The sequence below is a fragment of the Bombina bombina genome, chromosome 11 (genome assembly GCF_027579735.1).
Source record: "Bombina bombina isolate aBomBom1 chromosome 11, aBomBom1.pri, whole genome shotgun sequence".
NCBI classification, from domain to species: Eukaryota; Metazoa; Chordata; class Amphibia; order Anura; family Bombinatoridae; genus Bombina; species Bombina bombina.
The window spans coordinates 89,531,094-89,553,592 of NC_069509.1; the positions used below are offsets into that span (position 1 = coordinate 89,531,094).

The window sequence follows — 22,499 nt, forward strand, 5'->3', positions numbered from 1 at the left end:
TAAAGGTTCAGCTGAGTTTTCAGCTACAGGAGGCTTACTGGCAAGATGATCATTTATGAATTTTCTGATGTTTTGGTTCTCCAATTGTATCTCCCTTAGTCCCTGTATCATGTGATCCATACTTTGAGCTAGGGAGCCAACCCTATTGTAAAGCTCTGTTATATCCATTAAACAAGGTACTAGTTATTTTTATAGGCTTGGTAATATGTTATGTTTAAGTATGAACTAGTACCCTTGTTCTTGCAGGACCACTCAGTCTCACACCTTACCTTGGGTTCACTAAGATCTAACTTGTGTGAACCCTGTTATGCTCATAGATCTGAGGGTCACTACTGTAGGATACAGTGTGAAGATGGTATACAAAAGGAAATGGAATGAGCTAAACAACAATATAGTATGGTAATGTAGGATAACTCGAATTCCAGAATTTAGAGAGAAACTTATTCACTTCCAAAATATTTGCAGACTCGCATCACACACATATAAAATATTTACATAGCTTGCACACACACACACACACTTTAGTTAGAGTTGTGCAAGGTAGGTTCATTGGTTATTTACAACCAGATACAAGATTTGCAGTTGTGAGTAGTTGCTGGGTTAAAGTCAGTTTAAGCACAAAAGTACATCAGAGGTTAATGCAAAATGGAGCAGTACTTTTAAGCATAATGATAGATATGGCAAAAGTCACTGTGCAAGTCAATGAAATGAATCACAAGCGGAATAGTTGATGTAACAGTTAGTGCATGAGATAAACTGGTTAATAGCTTAGTATGGCAGGTAAACTTGATTACTTGATTACTTGAGGCAAGCAGCAACAAATGACATGAGAGGCAAGATATCCTTATTTGTATATTGGTAATACAGACCGGTAATCCTGATGATAGTATATACAAACCGACTTCCCAAACAGTATCCTCAGCGTGGAGCAGAAGCGGAGTTACCGGAGAAGTAATGCAGACAGCGTGTGCAGAGATTCAGTGAGAGTGTGTGGCGGCTGCGGTTTCACCTAGTGACGTCAGACGCCAACGGACCAGCATGCGAGTGAGCAGGAAGCAAGCAGCAGCGAGAGAGACAGGAACAGAGATGAGGTGCTGCAATACCGCAAGTCTTGAGTAACAGGAATTAGTATCAGTAGCAGGGAGTCCCAACTTAGACAGGAGGGAATGGCTGGGTGCGTAGCATTCAGGAACAGAGAGTGACTGAACAAATTACCAAGCAACGTTCAACACTAGGTGGAGCCTTAAAAAGCAGTATGGTAATTAGTAGTTAAAGGTACAGAATGGTAAAACCCTGACAAAGACACACAATATCATGCTGTCTGAATAGACCTACTAGAGCTTCTATTTGTTGAATTTATGTTTTGCCTTTCCATGAGGATATTTCTGAACCTGCCCTAAATGGGCATTCATGTCTCTGATTCTCCGAAAACTGGCCCTGAGATGGGCACTCCTGCTTTGGTGCTGGTAGGGTACTCCTTAAACCTGATTTCTGTGAACACTCACCCAGAATTCTTGTGATGACCTAAAGAAAGCCTTGCCCTCTGCTGTTGAATGAGCACGGTTTTGGGCGGTTTGTGAATTCTGACCTTGTGAGGGCATATGCTTTGAAAACCTGAAGAAGCTTCCTGCTACCTGCTCCTTGGATGCTTTCTTATTTTTCCTGTGCTAATGATGCTGTAGGCTGTCCTAAGGTCAGCCTAGGGAGGGGGATACTGTTGCATCCTTTCCAGGATGGTGTCTGTCCCTTTAATTTCCTCTGCTGCAGTTTACTCCTTGGCCACTAGAGGGCTCATATTTATTGTGATTACTGGTCGCTTGCACCTGTTTTGCTGCTTTCCTATAAATGGACTGTCACGTCCCTCATTCACGTGCTCTGGCATTAAGGATTTCTCTGTTTCCAGTCTGTCTGTTCTGGGAGCCCTCTCCAAACCAGTGAGTCTTGCAAACTGCATTCCAAGTCTGTGTACCCTGCAACCTGTTATACATGCCAGTCAGTACTGTGATCTGCTATTTCAAGTCTGTGTATCCTGCAACTTGTTATACCAGCCAGTCAGAACTGTGATCTGAAATTTAAAGTCTGTGTGCCCTGCAACCTGTTATACCAGCCAGTCAGTACTATGATCTGCTATTTCAAGTCTGTGTATCCTGCAACTTGTTATACCAGCCAGTCAGAACTGTGATCTGATATTTCAAGTCTGTGTGCCCTGCAACCTGTTATACATGCCAGTCAGAACTGTGATCTGATATTTCAAGTCTGTGTATCCTGCAACCTGTTATACATGCCAGTCAGTACTGTGATCTGATATTTCAAGTCTGTGTATCCTGGAACTGATTATTTAAGCCAGCCAGTACTGTGATCTGATATTCCAAGTCTGAGTATAATGTGGGATTGCTATACTAAGTACCTAAACATCCTGTATATTGTTATCCCAAGTTGCTGAGTATCCTGTGGCATTGAGCCTTGCTTCTGTTTGGTATCTGACTGTTCTTACTTTGTTTGTTTTCAATAAAGGTTTTGGTTTTACTGCATAGTTATGCCAAGGCAAAATTATTCTAAGGTAAAAGAATCTGATCTGTTTACTGAACCTAAAAGCACCACACCTGAGTTCAAACCTGAACACCCCACAATTGTGACAGTAATCAAAGCATAAAGGTATGTATCTGTAGGTAGTTCTAAATTTCGCAATTTCTGTAGAAAATCACCTGTATTCTTTATAAATGAGGAGGATTCCATAACTAGAGGTTGTAAAATTGTATCTAAATATATTGCAATGTTTGAAAATATGGAATCAGTACTTATTTATACTATACTATATACTATACTCAACTATAGGTAGGTGAGTCTGATTCTTATGCAGCTTAGGAAGCGTGTAAAATACTTGTGACGGAGACCCCGGCTACCCCGACTGGGTAGCTCCGCCAAACGGGTCCTGCTTCCTCCCTGCCGACTGCAGCTATGTAGTTGGCAAGTGACCACAGCCTGTAGCCACCCCTGATGCCCGACAGCATCAGTACCCAGGGTCCCACCCTGTGGCAGACTCCAGCTACCCAGACTGGGTAGCTCTGCCTGATGAGCCTTTCTCTGCCTGGAACAGGCTGCTATGTAGCCCAGGAAAGTGATTTTAGCTGGAGCCAACCCAAATAACTAGACAGACTAGCATTCAGGTTAAACAAGAACTGATTTTATTGTAAAACATACACTCCTTTTATACACAGAGCTCATCTTGATAACACAAAGGACAATCCCACAATTTTGCTGCCATTCCCGCCCCTCCAGACAGCCCGGCACCTCCATAGGAGCCACAGCCTCACATAATCCCAATACCTAGGGGTGGCGGTTTCGGGTGATCCCGGTGGTGTCATTTTAAAGCTCTTGGTCCCCAGATGCCACAGTCCAAAAATCAGCATGATTCGTTACAGTTACGGAGTTACAGTCCGTTGAGGTTATGGGGTTAGGGGTGTCCAAAACCTCCAGTTCCCAAAGGAGCTCCACTCCGGTAATTCCCCTACCTCTTGTCCTCCCTAGGGGCTACTAATCCCCAAAAGAAAGGAGCTCTGGGGCACATGGTTGCTGGAGCGACCTGGGTTAAAGTTAGTGGGTGTCCTGCTGTCCTGTGGCCGACCGGGAGTTAAAGGAGCCCGGACAGTCTGAGAGGGGTTAGGCGGGTGTCCGTGGTGGGGCGGCCGACCGGGAGTTCCAGCAGCCCAGCCAGCCTAGGAGGGTTTTCCTGGTAATACCCCAGCTCTTCACAAACAAGCAAACCAAAGCTTCCACTGAGAAACAACAGGGGTGAGGTTGTAGAGAGTATGGATTTAACCCTTGCAGCCCAGTATCCGTGACAACTCCCCCTTCCAGTTCATCAGACCCAGCTAGATCCCCACGGGTCTACTAGGGGATGTCCGAGGAGCATTCTATTTCAGTCTGCCGGGAAAGTCCATCGGCATTCCCGTTGCTCTTTCCCGGCCCATACTGAACGTTAAAGTTAAAGGGCTGCAGGGCTAAACTCCATCTTAGTAGACATCCATTATCTCCCGACACTCGGTTAAGCAACACCAGGGGGTTGTGATTGGTGAGGACAGTGAAGGGTCTTCCATAGAGGTACGGTTGTAATTTCTTGAGGGCCCATACCAGTGCCAGGCATTCGTTCTCCACCGCCGCATAGCCTACCTCCCTGGGCAGCAGCTTCCTACTGATGTAGGCTATGGGGTGGTCTTGTCCTTCTTCATCTATCTGGCTTAGTACTGCTCCCAACCCAAACATGGAGGCATCTGTGTGGACACAAAAATGTTTGGTGGGGTTAGGCGCGGCCAGGACTGGGGCAGAGATCAAGGCAGACTTGAAGCTCTGAAAGGCGTTTTCACATTCTGGGGACCACACTATCTGTCGGGGCAGTCTTTTATGAGTCAGGTTAGTCAGGGGTTTGGCGAGGGTGCTATAATTGGGGACGAACCTTCGGTAATAGCCGGCGGTTCCTAGGAAGGCTAAGACCTGGATATTAGTTCGAGGAGTGGGCCAGTTTGCCACTGCCTCAACCTTGGCGGGCTCCGGCCGCTGCTCTCCACAGCCTACTTGGTGGCCCAGGTACTGGACTTCCGAGCGGCCTATGGTGCATTTGTCGGGTTTCACGGTCAGCCCGGCGGTTCTGAGGCGATCTAGAACGATGCCCAGGTGGATCAAATGATCCTCCCAGGTGTCGCTAAAGATGGCGATGTCGTCCAAGTAGGCACAGGCATAGTCTTGGAGGCCATCCAGCAGGCGATCCACCATCCTCTGAAAGGTGGCTGGAGCGTTCTTCATCCCAAACTTCATGACCTTAAACTGGTAGAGGCCGAAAGGGGTGATGAAGGCAGACTTGGGAACAGAGTCAGGGTCTAGTGGGATCTGCCAATACCCCTTGCAGCGGTCAAGGGCAGTTAGGAAGTGACCCCTGGCAATTCTATCTAAGAGGTTATCGATGCGGGGCATGGGGTAGGCGTCGGTTGTGGTTCTGTCATTGAGCTTACGGTAGTCAATGCAGAACTGGGTAGTACCATCTATCTTTGGGACCAGCACCACCGGGGAGGCCCAGGGACTGTTGGACGGTTCAACAACACCGAGGTCCAACATTCCTTGGAGCTCCCGATGCATACTGTCTCTGACAGCTTCAGGTACTCTGTAAGCTGCCTGTCTTAGGGGAACTTGTCCCGGGGTTTCCACTTGGTGCACAGCCACTGTGGTGTACCCAGGGACATTGGAGAACATCTCCTGGCGGTCCTCTAGTAAATGCCGGATCTGCTGTCTCTGTAAGGCTGCTAACCTCTCATCCAGGATTATGTTGGCTACTCCTTGAGGGGTCTCATCCGGCCCGGGGACCTCTGGCATGGGAAGGCTCTCTGAGTCTTCCATAGCCAGGGCACAGATGGTGGCTACATCTTGGGGTCTTTCTACATACTCCTTTAGCATGTTCACATGAAAGGTCCATTGGACCCGATCATCGGAGCATTTTGCTACAAGGTAGGTGGTGTCATTTAATTGTTCCACCACCCGGTAGGGCCCTTGCCAGGAAGCCTGTAACTTGTTCGTTTTGACAGGTTTCAAGGCAAGAACCCTCTGCCCTACTGCAGCATTATGGTTGTACCACCGTTTCTGTCTCCTTTGGGCTACCTGAAGGTTCTCCCGCACCATGGCAGTGAGGTTCTTCAGCCGATCCCTGAACTTCAGGACATACTCCACAACGGAGGGTCCTTCCTCCCCTGCTGATCCCTCCCAGTGGGCTCGCAACAAGTCTAAGGGCCCCCTTATTTTCCGGCCATACAGCAGCTCAAAGGGTGAAAACCCGGTGGATTCCTGGGGCACCTCTCTGTAGGCAAATAGGAGGTGCAGCAGGAATTTTTCCCAGTCTTTGTGAGTAGCCGAGAACGTCCGAAGCAATTGCTTCAGTGTCCCGTTAAACCGTTCACAAAGACCATTGGTCTGGGGGTGATAGGAGGCACTGTACAGGGGTTTTATCCCACACAGTTCCCATAACTTTTGGGTGACCTCCGCTGTAAACTGGGTCCCCTGGTCAGAGACCATTTCTCGGGGGAAGCCTACCCTGGTGAATACCCGGAGCAACGCACTGGCCACCGTCTCCGCCTGGATATTCGCCAGAGGTATGGCCTCTGGATATCTAGTGGCATAGTCTACTACCGTGAGTATGTATTTTTTTCAGGAGGGACTAGGTCTAGGTAGGGGCCCTACTATATCCACAGCGATTCTGCTAAAGGGTTCGTCAATAACAGGGAGAGGGTTAAGGGGGGCTTTAGTATGGTCCCCGGTCTTCCCTACCTTCTGACACACTATGCAGGTCCTACAATATTCCTTAATTTCTCGCGTGATTCTGGGCCAGAAAAAGATCTGAGTAAGGCGATGGTGTGTTCGGGAGTTGCCTAAATAGCCGGCCAAGGGGATATCGTGCCCTATTCGTAGCAGGTTGGACCGATATTTTTTCGACACTTTCTTCCGCCGGGAGATCCGATACAACAGGCCGTTTTCCCATTGGAACCGTTCTTCCCCGGGGCCCTTGGGATCAGTCCCTACTTAGTCTCGGAAGGGGGTAAGGGTCGGGTCGCTCAGAGTCTCTTGAGCAAATTCAGAAGAGGAGGCCCAGGATAGTTGGTTGGGAAGGAGGGCAGGGAGTGGGGTTGGGCGTTAGGGCGCAAGGGTAGGCTGTCGGGGAAGGAGAGGAGTCGGGGGTGGGGGGTCTTACCTGGGTCCCCAGCTGTGGTGTGTTGGCTTGCCGCTGAGCTTGCCAGTGGGTGGTTACTGGGCAGGTGTCCAGGGGAGTATCCCCCAAAAAGGTGGAAACAAGTAGGGCGAGGTCGTTTCCTAGTACAACCTCTGGAGGAAGATCTGGCATAATGGCCACGTCCACAGTGCGGGCTCCGGCGCCCCAAGCCAGATGGACACAGGCCATAGGGACTCGTATCGTGGCACCTCCGGCCACTCGAACAGCAAGAGTTCTCCCAGTAGCGGTAGAAGCGGAGGCCAGATGAGGCTGGATCAGGGTAATGGTGGATCCAGTGTCCCGTAATCCCTGAGCCGCCTTTCCATTGACCCAAACGATCTGGCAGTGGTGCTGACGGTTGTCTGTGGATGCCAGGTAGGCTTCTTGTAGGGTGCCAACCTCCTCTTCAGCCCATTCAGGATAGTCAGCCGGTGCATAAGCATAGTGGGCAGCGGCTGGGTAGGTTGGGGCGGGAGCTCTCACCCAAGCTGTGGGCTGGAGGTGCCTTGGCTGAGTGGCTGGCTGTTGTCGGACCCGACTCGGGCATTCCCGCCTGAGGTGGCCGGTGTATCCGCAGGAAAAACATCCCCATGAGTCCCTGACTCCGGTCGGAGGGACAAAGGCCGGACGGCCCGGAGGCTTATTGGTAGCCGCTGAGGGTCGGACTACCACTGAAGCTGTGCGGGGAGTTGATTGTGGCGCAGAGTGAACTTGGTGGTGGGCATCTGTGTACTGGTCTGCTGTGGTGGGCCGCCGGTCCTGGACCCATTCTTTAATCTCGACTGGAATATGATTATAGAAATGTTCTAGTAGGGGCCTTGCAGCCAGCTAGGCAGGACGTCATCGACCAGGTGAATTGGTGGGTCCATTCTGTGAAAGGCTGTTCATCCTGCTTCCTTAGTGTCCGGAACTTCTGCCGGTGGGCCTCCGGTGTGAGCCCATATCGGGCAAGGATACGGTCTTTCACCTTGTTATAATCCTTTTGGTCCTAGAAGGGGTAGCGTGAAAAGCTGCCAAAGCCCGCCCTGACAATTTTCCGATCAGGACAGACAGTCTATCAGCATAGGCTACCCCCTGCAGTTCGCATTAGGTCTCAAAGACCTGAAGGTAACAGTCAATATCCTCCTCCTCTTCCTTGTAGGCTCGAAAGGCCCCATGGGGTAGCTTGTGCGGTCAAAGAGCCGGCACTCCATGGTCTGATGGAGCCCCTCCTATGGACTGGTGGATTTCTGCTAACTTGAGCTGGGTAACATCCGAAACGATCTTGGTGATGACCTCCTCTGGTGGCCGGGTGTCATATAACGCCAACCGCCACTGCACTTCACGCTGTACATCAGACGTGGATGTCCCCGGAGTAGATACTGTACTTGGGACTGAACTTGGCATTGTAACGGATAGCTGATTGCCCTGGTCATCATCCGACCAGCCGGCCGCCTGGTCCTCTCCCAGCATTTCTCTGGTGGGGGTAGTTCTGTTCCTGGTACCCGCAGTATTTCCTCGAGTCTCCATTCAATATTACTTCTAGCTGGTGGTTTGAATGTCCCAGAAAGTTGGAAGCATCCCACCGCTGCCACCAAGGTGACGTATACCCCAGCTACCCCGACTGGGTAGCTCCGCCAAATGGGTCCTGCTTCCTCCCTGCCAACTGCAGCTATGTAGTTGGCAAGTGACCACAGCCTGTAGCCACCCCTGATGCCCAACAGCATCAGTACCCAGGGTCCCACCCTGTGGCAGACTCCAGCTACCCAGACTGGGTAGCTCTGCCTGATGATCCTTTCTCTGCCTGGAACAGGCTGCTATGTAGCCCAGGAAAGTTATTTTAGCTGGAGCCAACCCAAATAACTAGACAGACTAGCATTCAGGTTAAAAAAGAACTGATTTTATTGTAAAACATACACTCCTTTTATACACACAGCTCATCTTGATAACACAAAGGACAATCCCACAATTTTGCTGCCATTCTCGCGCCTCCAGACAGCCCGGCACATCCATAGGAGCCATAGTCTCACATAATCCCAATACCTAGGGGTGGCGGTTTCGCTTTGGAGAGGCGGCACTTCCAGGGTATCATTTTAAAGCTCTCGGTCCCCAGATGTCACAGTCCAAAAATCAGCATGATTTGTTACTGGGGACCGGAGTTACAGTCCGTTTAAGTTATGGGGTTAGGGGTGTCCAAAACCCCCAGTTCCCAAAGGAGCTCCCCTCCGGTAATTCCCCCACCTCTTGTCCTCCTTAGGGGCTACTAATCCCCAAAAGAGCGGAGCTCTGGGGCACATGAATCTGGAGTGACCTGGGTTAAAGTTAGTGGGTGTCCTGCTGTCCTGTGGCCGACCGGGAGTTCCAGGAGCCCGGAAAGTCTGAGAGGGGTTAGGCGGGTGTCCGTGGTTCCATGGTGAGGCGGCCGACCGGGAGTTCCAGGAGCCCGGCCATCCTAGGAGGGTTTTCCTGGTCATACCCCAGCTCTTCACAAACAAGCTTCTTTCCAAATAATGAATATAGGGTTACAGGGAAGAGTTTGATAAATTTGTCTATTATCAAGCTGTTGTTTCATTTCAGCAATGTAATACTAATAATCCAAAACTACCAAAGCACCTCCCTTATCGGTCCCTTTCACTTTGATGTCATGTCATTTATAAGCTTTTTTATGGACATGAAATGTTGTCTGCAGAAATTATTCCCTCTATTTGAGTATTTACTATGCTAAAGTTTCTCTTGTAATCTCTAAATGTAATTTTCTAACAGCTGAATATACATTTCAATACTTGCATTATGGGCAGTGGGCATAAATATACTCTTATTTCACAAACATAAATGCTGCAAACAAAAAAACATATTTATTTTTTATCACCAGCACTAATACCATATGAAGAATTGTCTTTGCATGAAAAAAAGCCTATGGCCCATAGTTATCAAGGTCTGGCAGACCTGATCCGACACTGCGGATCAGGTCCGCCAGACCTTGCTGAATACGGCGAGCAATACGCTCGCCATATTCAGCATTGCACCAGCAGCTCACAAGAGCTGTTGGTGCAACGCCGCCCCCTGCAGACTCGCCAGCAGGGGGGTGTCAATCAACCCGATCGTACTCGATCAGGTTGATTTCCGGCGATGTCTGTCCGCCTGCACAGAGCAGGCGGACAGGTTATGGAGCAGCAGTCTTTGTGACCGCTGCTTCATAACTGCTGTTTCTGGCGAGTGTAATGACTCACCAGAAACACGGGGCATCAAGCTCCATTCGGAGCTTGATACATATGCCCCTTTGAGCGTATACTTGGGAGAAATTGCAAGAAAAAAGCATATACTTGGGAGAAAGTCCTTTCTGTAGCACCAAAACTTCATCAGTCTGAATAACATTAGATATATTTACCACTACTTCCTCAGAGGATGCGATCCCTGCCCTTTCCCACAGCAGTGTTTGCATCCTCCACACCGAGATCTGTATCCGAAATGGTCCTGGAAAAATCTGAGGAATCAGAGCTTTTATTCCACTGTGTGCCACTTGCACCTTGGTTGGTGACGCATCCTCTGTTACCTTGGTGGCCATTAATGGCAATCCACTAAACTCTGTACCCCATCGAAAGACTGCCTTCCAAGTAGTCCTCCTCATCCCGTTAGAATTCTTCTGTGCCTCTATTTCCTTCTGCCTCACACTGACTTCATCCTTCACTTTAGTGAGTCATTTCTCTGCCTCCTCAGTGTGCAAATTTTTGTCTAAATGAATCTTCCATCTGCTTAGTTTGTTCTGTTTAGTCTATGAGTAAACACTACCATGGGGGGTGTAACACATCAGACTGTTACATTTTTGGAAAAAAAGCTCATTAGCTGAAACACGTTCATAGTGATAAGACCTGTGGACTGTTTTCTATGGCTTATGGTTATAAGACAGTCACAAAGAAGGCAGGATCCAGCTTTTGTATAAAATAAAATCCAATTTTATTAGGCTTGGTTAAAACGCCAAACAGGCAGCACAAACTGCAAAAACAGGAAAGGTGTGTGAGCGTGACACCAGGGCTTACATGTTTCGGCCAGCAGCCGTAATCATAGCCATAGGTGTCATGCAGGTTTGCATGTTAGAAGAGCACTTCTCATCTTTCCACATTTCTTACTTATTTGGGGTATTACTGGTGATACCCAGGGAAACTCTTCATTGCAGTATACAATACAGGGGCTCTATTCTATATATTGACTATCCACTTTTAACAGTGAATACTTGATCAGTACAATTGTTATAAAATTAAAATGGAAGAAACAGCACAACAATATTTCTCCCTGAGACCTGCTACAACACGTAGTGACTTTTCCACAGAATGTGAAAAAATATTTTCTGAGGATAAGGGGACACTTTCACTCAGCACTTTATTTGATACTATGGAAACCCTTTTGTTCAAAGAAACCAAGGCACAGTGGGACATTTGGACATTCCAATCATATCTTAAAGCCCAAATGATTCCTAGAGGACTGAGAATTTTTAAATTTCCTACTTTTGATGTTGATACCACAGATGTAGAATTTGTTGATAAATGGAATGCAGTGTTATCAGAATGTTCATGCCAACTAATGTTGTTATTAATACAATATAGAACACAGCAACTAAACGATGTCAAACTAGAGATAGATACTCTTCAGATTGAGCTGAATAATAGAAGTGTTGACCCAAACTTTGCTAAATTTGATAAGATATTGCAAGAGTCTTTGGCCCGTGGTAAGCAAGTCATAATGGAAAATAAACATATCAAGTTTGTACGTGACAAAACTGACTACCAGAAAAACTCAGTGTATATTTGGAACAAAAAACAACGTTCCAATTATAGACGAAACTTACCACAGAACAAAAACCGTAGGGGCAATCGTAGACATGGCAGAGGTCACCGCAAACAGGTTAGCTTCTCTGATAGCGATACAGACAGATCGTCTGATGAATATAACTCAGGTGGTGACAATGAGATAGATAGAGTAACACAGACAAACACCATTTCTAATACTCAACAGGGCATTTTAAAGGCCCCTACTGTTCCTACTGTTTCTAATATTGCTAATGTCTCCAATGCTCCCAGTATGCCTAACATAGCATCCACAAGCCTGGTACCACAAGGGGCAAGACATAAAGATAAAAACACTGTGTCTAAGTACGTTCCTACTAATAGATCAGATGAACAAATGAGTGCACACATTGGGAACACAGGGGCACAAGATATGCTACTTTTGAATCAGGTTTTTCCCATAGACCCACCTTTGCAGGGCATAGGGGGGACACCATACAACAGCCAAGAGAGATACCCTGTACGGGGCAACCGCACACAGACCAAATACAAATAAATAGTGTGGTAAATCTATCCTCAACTGTATTGACTAAGGACCAAATAGATGTATTGTCTCTGGGTTTAGGTTTTGCACCTACCACAAGCTTTGACATTTTCCAAACACTCATTGACATAAACAAATTTGTAAGGAACATCACACTAAAGAAACATTTTGCAGATACTCCACATGAGACTACTCACTCTGAATCGGCTAGTGTCCATACTACATCATGTATAGGTATAAATACATTCTCAGAAGTCTGTGATCTTATATCTCTCCAAAATCTAGCTATAGAGAGCAATAGTGTATCTGGAACGCTTAATAGGGCTTTTTCATTCAAGAATAAATCTACCTTCTACCCGATACAAAATAGAGGGCCAATAATAGAGACATTCCACGCACGAGTAGAGTCAGATCTGCAGAAATTGAAGGAGACCACAGACAGAACAGCACATAACTTGACTAAAAGACAATCACAAGCACTTAGGTCATTACAACAACAACCAAATCTAGTGATCAGACCATCAGATAAGGGGGGCACTATTGTAGTCCTCGATAGGAAAGATTATGTATCAGAAGCTCTTAGACAGCTAAACAATCCTTCAGACTATTCGCTCTTACCTAGAAATCCAACAAATGAGTATAAGAAACTCTTAAGTGGCATCTTAGATGATGGTGTTGAACATGGCTTTATGGATGAAAATACTGCAGACTATCTCTATGTCAGGTACCCTAGGACCCCAGTGTTCCATATGTTCCCCAAGGTCCATAAATCACTTACCAACGTAAAAGGCCGCCCAATAGTCAGCGGCATAGACTCCATATTTGAAAGATTGTCCCAGTGGCTTGATGCCATTTTACAACCATTGGTTAATCAATTACCCTCATACACCAGAGATTCAAAGCATGTACTTAATTTACTAACTGACATAAATTGGCAAACCAACTACCACTGGCTTTCAGTGGATGTGGTCTCTCTATATTCTAGAATTCCACACAATAGAGGTATTGAGGCAGTAAAGTATTTTTTGACCACACACACAGAATACACATCGGATTTTCAAAACTATGTTTTAAGAATTCTAGAGTTTCTTTTGACTCATAATTTTTTCACCTTTGAAGGGCAATACTATGTCCAAAGATGCGGAACGGCCATGGGGGCGAAATATGCCCCTTCTTATGCAAATTTATTCCTTGGCAAATGGGAGCTAGATAACATCTTTGACCATAGTAACCCATACAGATCACATATTTGTTTTTTTAAACGCTACATTGATGACCTGCTATTTATCTGGTCAGGTTCACCTGCAGACATACAGATTTTCATTGAGATGATCAATAATAACAATCTAAACCTAAGTTTCACCTACATCACAGACACAAAGTCTATTAACTACTTAGATTTATGCCTTACAGGAGAAAGGAGTGGACAAATTACCTCTAAAGTATATCGTAAGCCCATCTCAGGCAACACCCTCCTGCACGCTTCCAGTTGCCATCCTAAAAACACATCGTATGCTGTTGCTAAGGGCCAGTTTTCTAGGCTTAAGAGGAATTGTAGCAACACTGTGGATTATGTGCAGGAGGCTGACTGTCTTGAGAAGAGGCTCAAAGAAAGAAAATATACACGCAGACACATCAAACAAGCTAGATCAGCTGTTGACAAGCTAGATAGGGATCAACTTTTGGAAGATAAACCCAAACAAATACACGGTGATTTTCAAGGTGTACACTTTGTGACAACATACAGTACACAATTCTCACAGATCTGTAACATAGTTAGGAAAAATTTCCCTCTACTGGCAGCTGATGATAAGCTGATTGACACCGTAAAACAAGGGGTCAGGTGTTCATATAGAAAAAGTCCCACATTAGCATCCATTTTGTCCCCCACAGAACTTAAACAGACACTACAACCTACAAGTTCATGGCTACAACATTTAGGTATGTTCAAATGTGGCCATAGAAAGTGTAAACCCTGTGATTTTGTTTGGGTTACCAAAGAATTTACTTCTACAACAACTGGTCAGACATACCCTATCAAAACCTGTCTCAATTGCCAAAGTACGGATGTCATATACATTATTATATGCACCCTATGCAATATCCAGTATGTAGGGTTAACCTCGAGGGATATAAATTCCCGTATTAGAGAACACTTCTCTACTATCACAAAAGGCACGTCTAGTACACCTCTGGTCCAACACTTCGCTACTAAACACAGATGTAGCTTAAATTCTTTTAAATGGCTGGCAATAGAACAAGCTAAGGTGCCTAAGAGAGGAGGCAACCTAGCGAATATACTTGCCAAAAGGGAAGTATATTGGATTTACACCTTGAAAACTAGACTACCTTTAGGATTAAACTCCAGATATGATTTAATCAACTTCTGGGAATAGCCTTACAAGTTACATCTGTTGTAACTTTTACCACATCTTACATCTTATATATTACACATCTTATGTACAATTTGCTCATTGTCCTGTGCCATTACTGAGATTACATGTGTACATATTCTCACTTTATCACTGTTTTACATATGGAGTAATACGCACATTCATAAGCATAATTGTTCACATTAGGCCATTACTATGCCATATTTCTGACATTTACAAATATATATATTTTTCCAATATATTCTTCCAGTATCAGTCATCAAGGATCATACTAATTAGGGCACCTATCATATAAGGGTACATACATCTTACTTTAGTGCTTTTTCATTTTCATTTTCATTTTTGACTTGTATCTTGAATTATTTTCCTCCCCTTACCCTCCTATTCTGTCCTCCAAAACACAATATACAGGGTTTATATAGTACCAAAATTAGCCTAAGCACAACTATATCAATTAAATATCCATAGATACCATTGTACATATTTTAGAATTATTCATCTGGTAGGCAGGGGTTTAAACTATACATGATGTGTATTTGGAGCATTAATTATTATGTGGTAAATCACACTATACTTTTATGGCGTACCTTGTAGTATTTTATACATTTTCTATTTATATATTTTCTATGTATTCTGTGTGGTCTATATGGCCAGTGTCTTTAACATTAATATCATCAACTAATGTTGGCTTTGAGATTATACTACTTTGTAAATGTATTTACTTGCAAATGCATACACATGTGTTGTTTCAGATCCAGGGAATTAAGGGTTAACTCCTTTTCTACCTGTGGAGTGTGGGCGTACTTTGAATTTGTATTTTTGTCCAATCAGATTTTATCACTACCTTTTTAAGTATGTACTCACCTGCATGACACCTATGGCTATGATTACGGCTGCTGGCCGAAACATGTAAGCCCTGGTGTCACGCTCACACACCTTTCCTGTTTTTGCAGTTTGTGCTGCCTGTTTGGCGTTTTAACCAAGCCTAATAAAATTGGATTTTATTTTATACAAAAGCTGGATCCTGCCTTCTTTGTGACTGTTTGTACTCACACCAGCTTTGGATCCGCTTTAGCCCCTGTTCACCTGTATCTTGTTGTAACCCGGGTGAAGAAAGAGAGCACCGCCCCCCGACCGGAGAATTCTGTGACGTCACGATCGACGCTGAATACACGCATGGCAAGCCAGAAGCGCTGCTGGAGTCTCATGTGAGTGCCGGATGTTTTTGGAGCTATCAGCCCACCGACAAGGTTTCGGTCTGACCACGTAGGTCCCCCGGCATGTCCAGAGCTCCCTCATGAAAAGGATCACACAGCTAGTCAAGACTACAGGGGCGGCAGAGCTCATTTGGGGTAAGTCCCGGGTACAACTGAAATAGATTGTTGCACATTTCATTTGCAGTTGAGTTTGCATGTTAGAAGAGCACTTCTCATCTTTCCACATTTCTTACTTATGGTTATAAGCACAACATTTTACTGGCATTTTAATTTGGAGACAAAAAACTTTTATCAGCGAGAAAAGCTTAATAATAACTTGCAACATCTACTCCCAAGAGTGATCTGGGAGATATATTTTAACTACCTGAGGATATATAAAAGTATGACACATAATCGCTGTAAAGTACACAGCAAACCAGCGAAGAAACTGACAGCTCATTTGTACCAGGAATCTGCTATTCTTATTGGAGTTAAGAGTCACATGCTTAATGAGTCACGTGGGCGGCACTGAAAGTCGAATGAAACAGAGTGCACGCCAAAACTATTCCACTGAAGTACAGACTGCTCCAAATAGTAAGTCTTTGGCAGAGAAATCTTAACAAGGCTTCGGATTCTGGTGAGTTATTGACACCTTCTCTTAAAAAGAGACTACAACTTGTGTGTTTCTTTGGAGGAAAAAAATACTTTGCAATATCGCTTTGGGTAGAAAAAACACTGAACTGCTTAAAATTGCCTCTGGCTGCTACTAGCCAATCAGGGATCCTTACAAAGGAATATACCACTTGAGAAAGGATCAGTGATATTTGCTGTATCAATTTACCACTGACTGTTTATATCGGCTATGCAAAGCATTAGTTTAAACGGAGACTTTTAAAGGGGCAGGCAGTCATTGTTTTCTATAGTTGTAATTTTTATATTTGCTATTTTTAGTGCACTACTAAGCATCTCTTTAGAGTTAAAAGTGCTATATACAATATTACGTTTTTATACCACCGGTGGTACTTATTTATATATTGATGTATATACATAATAAGTGTTTTCAATTCAGTTTTATGTTTATGATAACAAAATAAATTTGCATATATTAACTTATCAACTTAGCAGCTATTTAGTTATTCTCATTATTTTACGTTTCAGGATTGTTAGGTTTGTGCTGTATCCAGTACGGCAACTTATTCGCTTTTTAATATATTTTTTAATACACATTACTTATAATATACTTTTTGAATGCACTATTCTGTGGCATTTTTATTATTAAGAGATAAAGGATATATCTCTTATTAGAGTAAGCTCATAAAGGATATTTTTTGTATGTATTAGATATACAATTATTGTCTTTTTTGGTTGTTACATTTTTGGATGCCTTGCCATGTTGTATGATTTGAGCTGCCTGAACACTTATCTACCAAAGCTAAGTGATAGCACATTTATTTGTCCTTTATGGAGCTCCATTGTGGTTCCTGTGTATCCTGCATCCCAATTTGCCTGTTTCTTTGGCTATACTATTGCCATTGCTTGGATCTGTTTTTGGTTGATCTACACATGAGGTGCCCCTCTATGTTTTCTTCCTTTTAGTATCTTCAGGAGATTCTTATGAGGAGGAGAGCGGCCACCTTCATCTTTTTTTCCCTGAGAGGATTTATAGGACTGCACTGACATCTCACCTCATTGGGGACTATTGTAACATAATTTACTTACTTGTATCAATATTATAGTATTTACTGCACTCTTGTATAGCACCCTCTCTGCTTTTCTTTTATATATTTGTTCTGTTGTGTAGCAATTTCTCTTTGTATGCATTATACGGTCCAAACCATTATGTCCATAGAACACTTGTTTAAAATATGTTCAAAATTCTCACAATATTCCTTGTTATTACACGTCAGAGTTGGCTGTGCACTCATCTATAATCCCCTAGGGATTCTTTTAACCCAATGGTATTCAGCTAAAGTAGTGTCATGCAAATTATATGCCAAATGTTTCTTTGACAGCTTCTCATACTGCTTACTTATAGTCTCAACCGGTACTGTTTTGAGGAAATTCCTTGATCCACACACTAATGTAGTAATATGTGCAGCTTGTACATCAGGATAAGAGAACATTAATTATCTTCTTGTGATTATTCCATAGTCACAGTGCACGGGTTAAAGGCAGTCCCAAACCACCAAAGAGTATAATTTGGCACATACAGACCAAAGAATAGGTGTACGCCAGAGGAATGACCGCCAATCTTCCTTCAATTCATAGACAAATACAGAATCTGGCAGCACACAAGTATTAAAGTGATAATCAGGAAGTCTTTATTGTGATAAAAATCCAAAAACACAGCAATGTTTCTAGACTGATCCCTTAGTCATGCTATTTTTACATTATATCGTATGCACATATTTATTCCACAAGAGGGCAGAATTTCCTCACTTAAATACAATTAACTACTTCCTACCTTTTCATCTATACCAATCTAATATTATATTGCCCCCTATAGGAACATCTAAGAATATTTTTATAATATCTCCCATAAAAACTGATAAATCCATATCTTTATTTATTCTTTTTGGTTCTATAGGGCGAAATTTATTACTATGTGAATTATCACGCAATTACGATCTGCAATTATAACGCCATTACTCGCACACTCCGTATTAACTTGATTAGTACATATTTATCAAATTTTAATCCGTAATTGTTTGCGTCATATTTGAAGCGAATATCATCGTATCTATGATAAATATAATTCCCCAATTGTTCCCATTTATGAAGCATTCAATATGATAAAGCAAATTACTTAGCATACGTTAGTTACATGTAATATTAAAATGAATCTAAGACGTCATTACGGCGCGAATGTTAGCATACGCCTATTACTTTATTTGTCAGATTATTCTTTATTGCGACAAGATGGCAGCTAGTGAAGCTGGAAGAACCAAAAGTGGACGTAATGTCCAATTTACTTTAGAACAAAATGAAGTTCTAGTAGAGAGGGTACTAGAGCATTAGGATGTTCTTCTCGGCCATAAGCAGCGTGTTACCACACATAGCCGAAAGAAGTTTTTGTGGGAAGAGATTAGTCATGCTGTTTCAGCAGTATCACGTTTTCCCAAAAACGTCGATAGTTGCAAAAAGCGTTTCTCTGACATTAAAAGAATCACAAAGTCAAAATATGCCAAAGAAAAAAAAGCAGCTAGGGCGACCGGCGGTGGCCCAGCAATGGAATCCGATCTTCTCAACTATGAACGACGTGTATTTTCTCGATTGGGGAACGAAATAGTAGAAGGTCTTGATGTCCCTTGTGATTCCGATGATTTTCCAGGTTTGTATCCAAATTACATGTTCTAACAGCGTATCTATAGACGCACAACAGTGATATGTGATACTGAATTCTTTACCTTGTTAGTTTATAATTTCTTACTTATTTTAAAGTAAGATTAGGAGAAATCACATTTATTGTTATTCATCTGCACTTCAAATCATGAGTATGGATTCAAAAGTATACATCTTTCATACGTTGCAAACCTTTTTAAGTTCCAAAAAGGCCATAAATACTAGTATGATAAAAATAAATAGACACTCAACCCAAAAAATGTATTTGCTGATTCATATACTATGTAATTATAATCAACTTTATAATTTACCACTATTATCAATTTTTCTTCATTCTATTGCTATCTTGATTGTAAAATTAAGGTATCTAAGCTAAGCAGACAGACCATTTTTGTTTCAGACCATGGACAGCAATTGTTAATTGTTGCTGTCCAATCAGCAAATACAAGTTTAGTTTTTCCACAAAAATGGTCCTGTCTCTAAAATTACAATCTTCCTTTTCAAATCAAGATAACAAGAGAATAAAATTTATGACACTCATGAGCTAACAACCTATATTGTTTTAAAACTGAATAAAAGCCCTTATAGAAGAGGGTCGGCCTTCAAGGCCTTATAAATTAGCCTATGAACCTCCTAGGTTTATCTTTGAAATAAGAATAACAAGAGAAATAATAAAAATTGTTGCAAAAATTTAATTTTAAATTTTTCAGAAATTATATTCTCAATCTGCAACATGAAATATTATTTTTGAGTAATATGTCCCATTAACACATATATATATTCTTTTTAACTATTATAGCACGACCTTCTAGACAATCTTCTCTATAAGCTACAGAGTCAATTGGGGAATTAGCTTCTACAAGCCAAATGAGGCCTACAGAAAATGTTTGTCGAACAACCCTTTCGTCATCTTCGATAACAACACATAGCTTAGGATACATTGCCTGATATTCCCTGCAGTACACCCGTTGACAATGCCAGAAATTCGAGAGGTATTATTTTTTATTTAAAATTGTATTGTTGTATTTCTTTTCTTGTTAACAAATTAAAAAAACAAAAAAAATTAATTTTTAATTTTTATTATCAGAAGTCATGAATATCTTCAATCAAATTATATCCGGAGGTATAGAAGAAGGTAACTATATAGCTTTATGTACATTTATTCTAGTATTTTAAAAATTTAATTTTTTTTTCCTTATTTCTCTTTTATGTAAAATCATGTTATGTAATGTGAAAAAAGATATGTCCCAATGTAAATCAATCTGCATATCAAATATTTTAATTTCAGTAATAGATTTTCCGGAACTGGCACAGACCATTCACACATATTATTGATGTACTAATATTATCGTTAAGATAAAACGATAATAATATACAAATCTTACATTTGTAAAATTGATTTGAAAATCAAATTTAATTTTTGTTTCCTAATGAAAATGAGTACGATCTGTATTGGCTATCTTTTAGTAACAATCATTTTTTTTTTTTTAATTTTAAATATTTTACAATGTTTTATGTGTCAAATTTATATGTAAAACATACATTACATACATATTTGATGTTTTATTTATATATTTATTTTTTACATTTATTTGTAGGTAACGAAGAAGAAAACACACAAGATGATATTAGTAGTGGGGAAATAATACTAAGGACTGTAGACCCTTTAGAAGAAGATTCACAAATGACTATGATTGAAGAGTCCTTGTCAGGGACAAATACATCTCAATCAAGGTCCCATCAACCACCAGAGTCTACAATGTCTACACCAATACCTGAATTTGAAAATGCTGCTAATATAGCTAATAATCCAATTAAAGCTGCCCCTGAGACAGACGCATTACAGGAGATGGTGGGAATAGCACGCAATTTTAGGGATGAACAAAACAAAGTAATTGAGATGTTTGGAATTTTTTTAAAGGATAGGATAAGAATAGAGGAGGAAAAAATAGAAATTGAAAGGGAAAGAAATTAGATATTTAGAGCTGGTTTTGAAAATTTAAGTAAATGTGTAGAATCAATAACACAATTATTCTCAGCATCATCCTCACCAAACCCACAATTTCAAGAAGAGCCATAATTGGAAATCGCTAATAAAATTTTATAATAATAATGTTTTAATATAGTTTAATCTGTTCTCGTTTAAATTGTTATAAACAAGTTATGTATTTAAATATAGAAATATATTTATTTTAAAAAAACATATATATATATATATATATATATTGATACATACATATATATGTTTCTTTCGATAAATATATTTATATCTCTCTATATATATTTATATATATCTATATTCAATATAATTATATATAATTTACAATCAAAATATGTATGTGTATATATATATATATATCAAAAATATATCTCTCTCTCTGTCTATATATATATATATATATATATAAATGTATATATATATATATATATGTGAGAGAGAGAGATTTATATACATACACATAGATTGCAAGGTTTGCATATGTTGTATTTTTACATAATTAACAAAAAAAAATATTTTACTAGTATTGATTGATAGATTCATGGATATATATTTTTATATATATATATATATATATATATATATATATATATATATATATATATGTATATATATATATATATACATATATATATATATATATATATATACACATATATATATATTTTATATATATATAAATAGAAAAAGAGAGCTGTGATAAAAATATATATATAGTTATGTAACTATATATAGATATATAATATATATATATTTATTTAGATATTTTTAGATTATTAATATATATATATATATAAATATTATACAGTGTGTGTATATATATCTATATATATATAGATATATAATTTGAATTATAAATTATATATTTATAAATATATTGATATATATAGAACAATATATACATATATATATATATAAATTTTTCTAGATAGATGTTAATGTGATAAATAATATATATGTTGGTTTTGAAAAAATAAAAAAAATATTTAAATGAATATATTGATAAGTATGTATTATAATACTTGTTTGAATACAAGTTGTAGAAGTTCTAACTTTAGAAGTTCTAAGCCAAAAAATATATGTGAATGCTATTTAAAAAAAAAAGAAAAAAAAAGGTTGAAACAAAATATTTATTATTTCTTTAATAATTTGTTTTAATAACAAATTTTTAAAAAAATATTCAAACTTATTTAACTTCAATAAGTCATAATTAAAAAAAATAGGCATATATAATAGGCTTGACATTGAATATTAATAGAACATTCACAAATTAAAATAAAGTAAAATTATTATTTTTTTCAATCATCATTTTTCTAGTATTGAAATAATTTTATTAATCTCCTTGTTCATCTTCAACAATTTTTTCTTAAATTTTTTAAGTTTTTTCACAAAACGATTTTTTTTAGTTGTATCTTGCTCTTTTTCAGGCACGGCTGAAATATAAGGAAGATAAAAATGAACAAAACAAAATTAATAATGTATATTGAAGAAAATGAATGTAATTAGAATTTAGAGAT

At 40.7% G+C, this 22,499-nt stretch overlaps 1 long non-coding RNA gene across 1 annotated transcript; it reads left to right on the plus strand.

Moving 5' to 3' along the window:
• The first annotated feature begins 1,850 nt into the window (after nt 1-1,850).
• On the plus strand, nt 1,851-21,096 carry LOC128642007 (uncharacterized). Its single transcript, XR_008399606.1, has 4 exons — nt 1,851-1,934; nt 19,783-19,975; nt 20,071-20,118; nt 20,582-21,096. It is a non-coding gene; the product is annotated as an uncharacterized LOC128642007 (long non-coding RNA).
• The last annotated feature ends 1,403 nt before the right edge of the window (nt 21,097-22,499 follow it).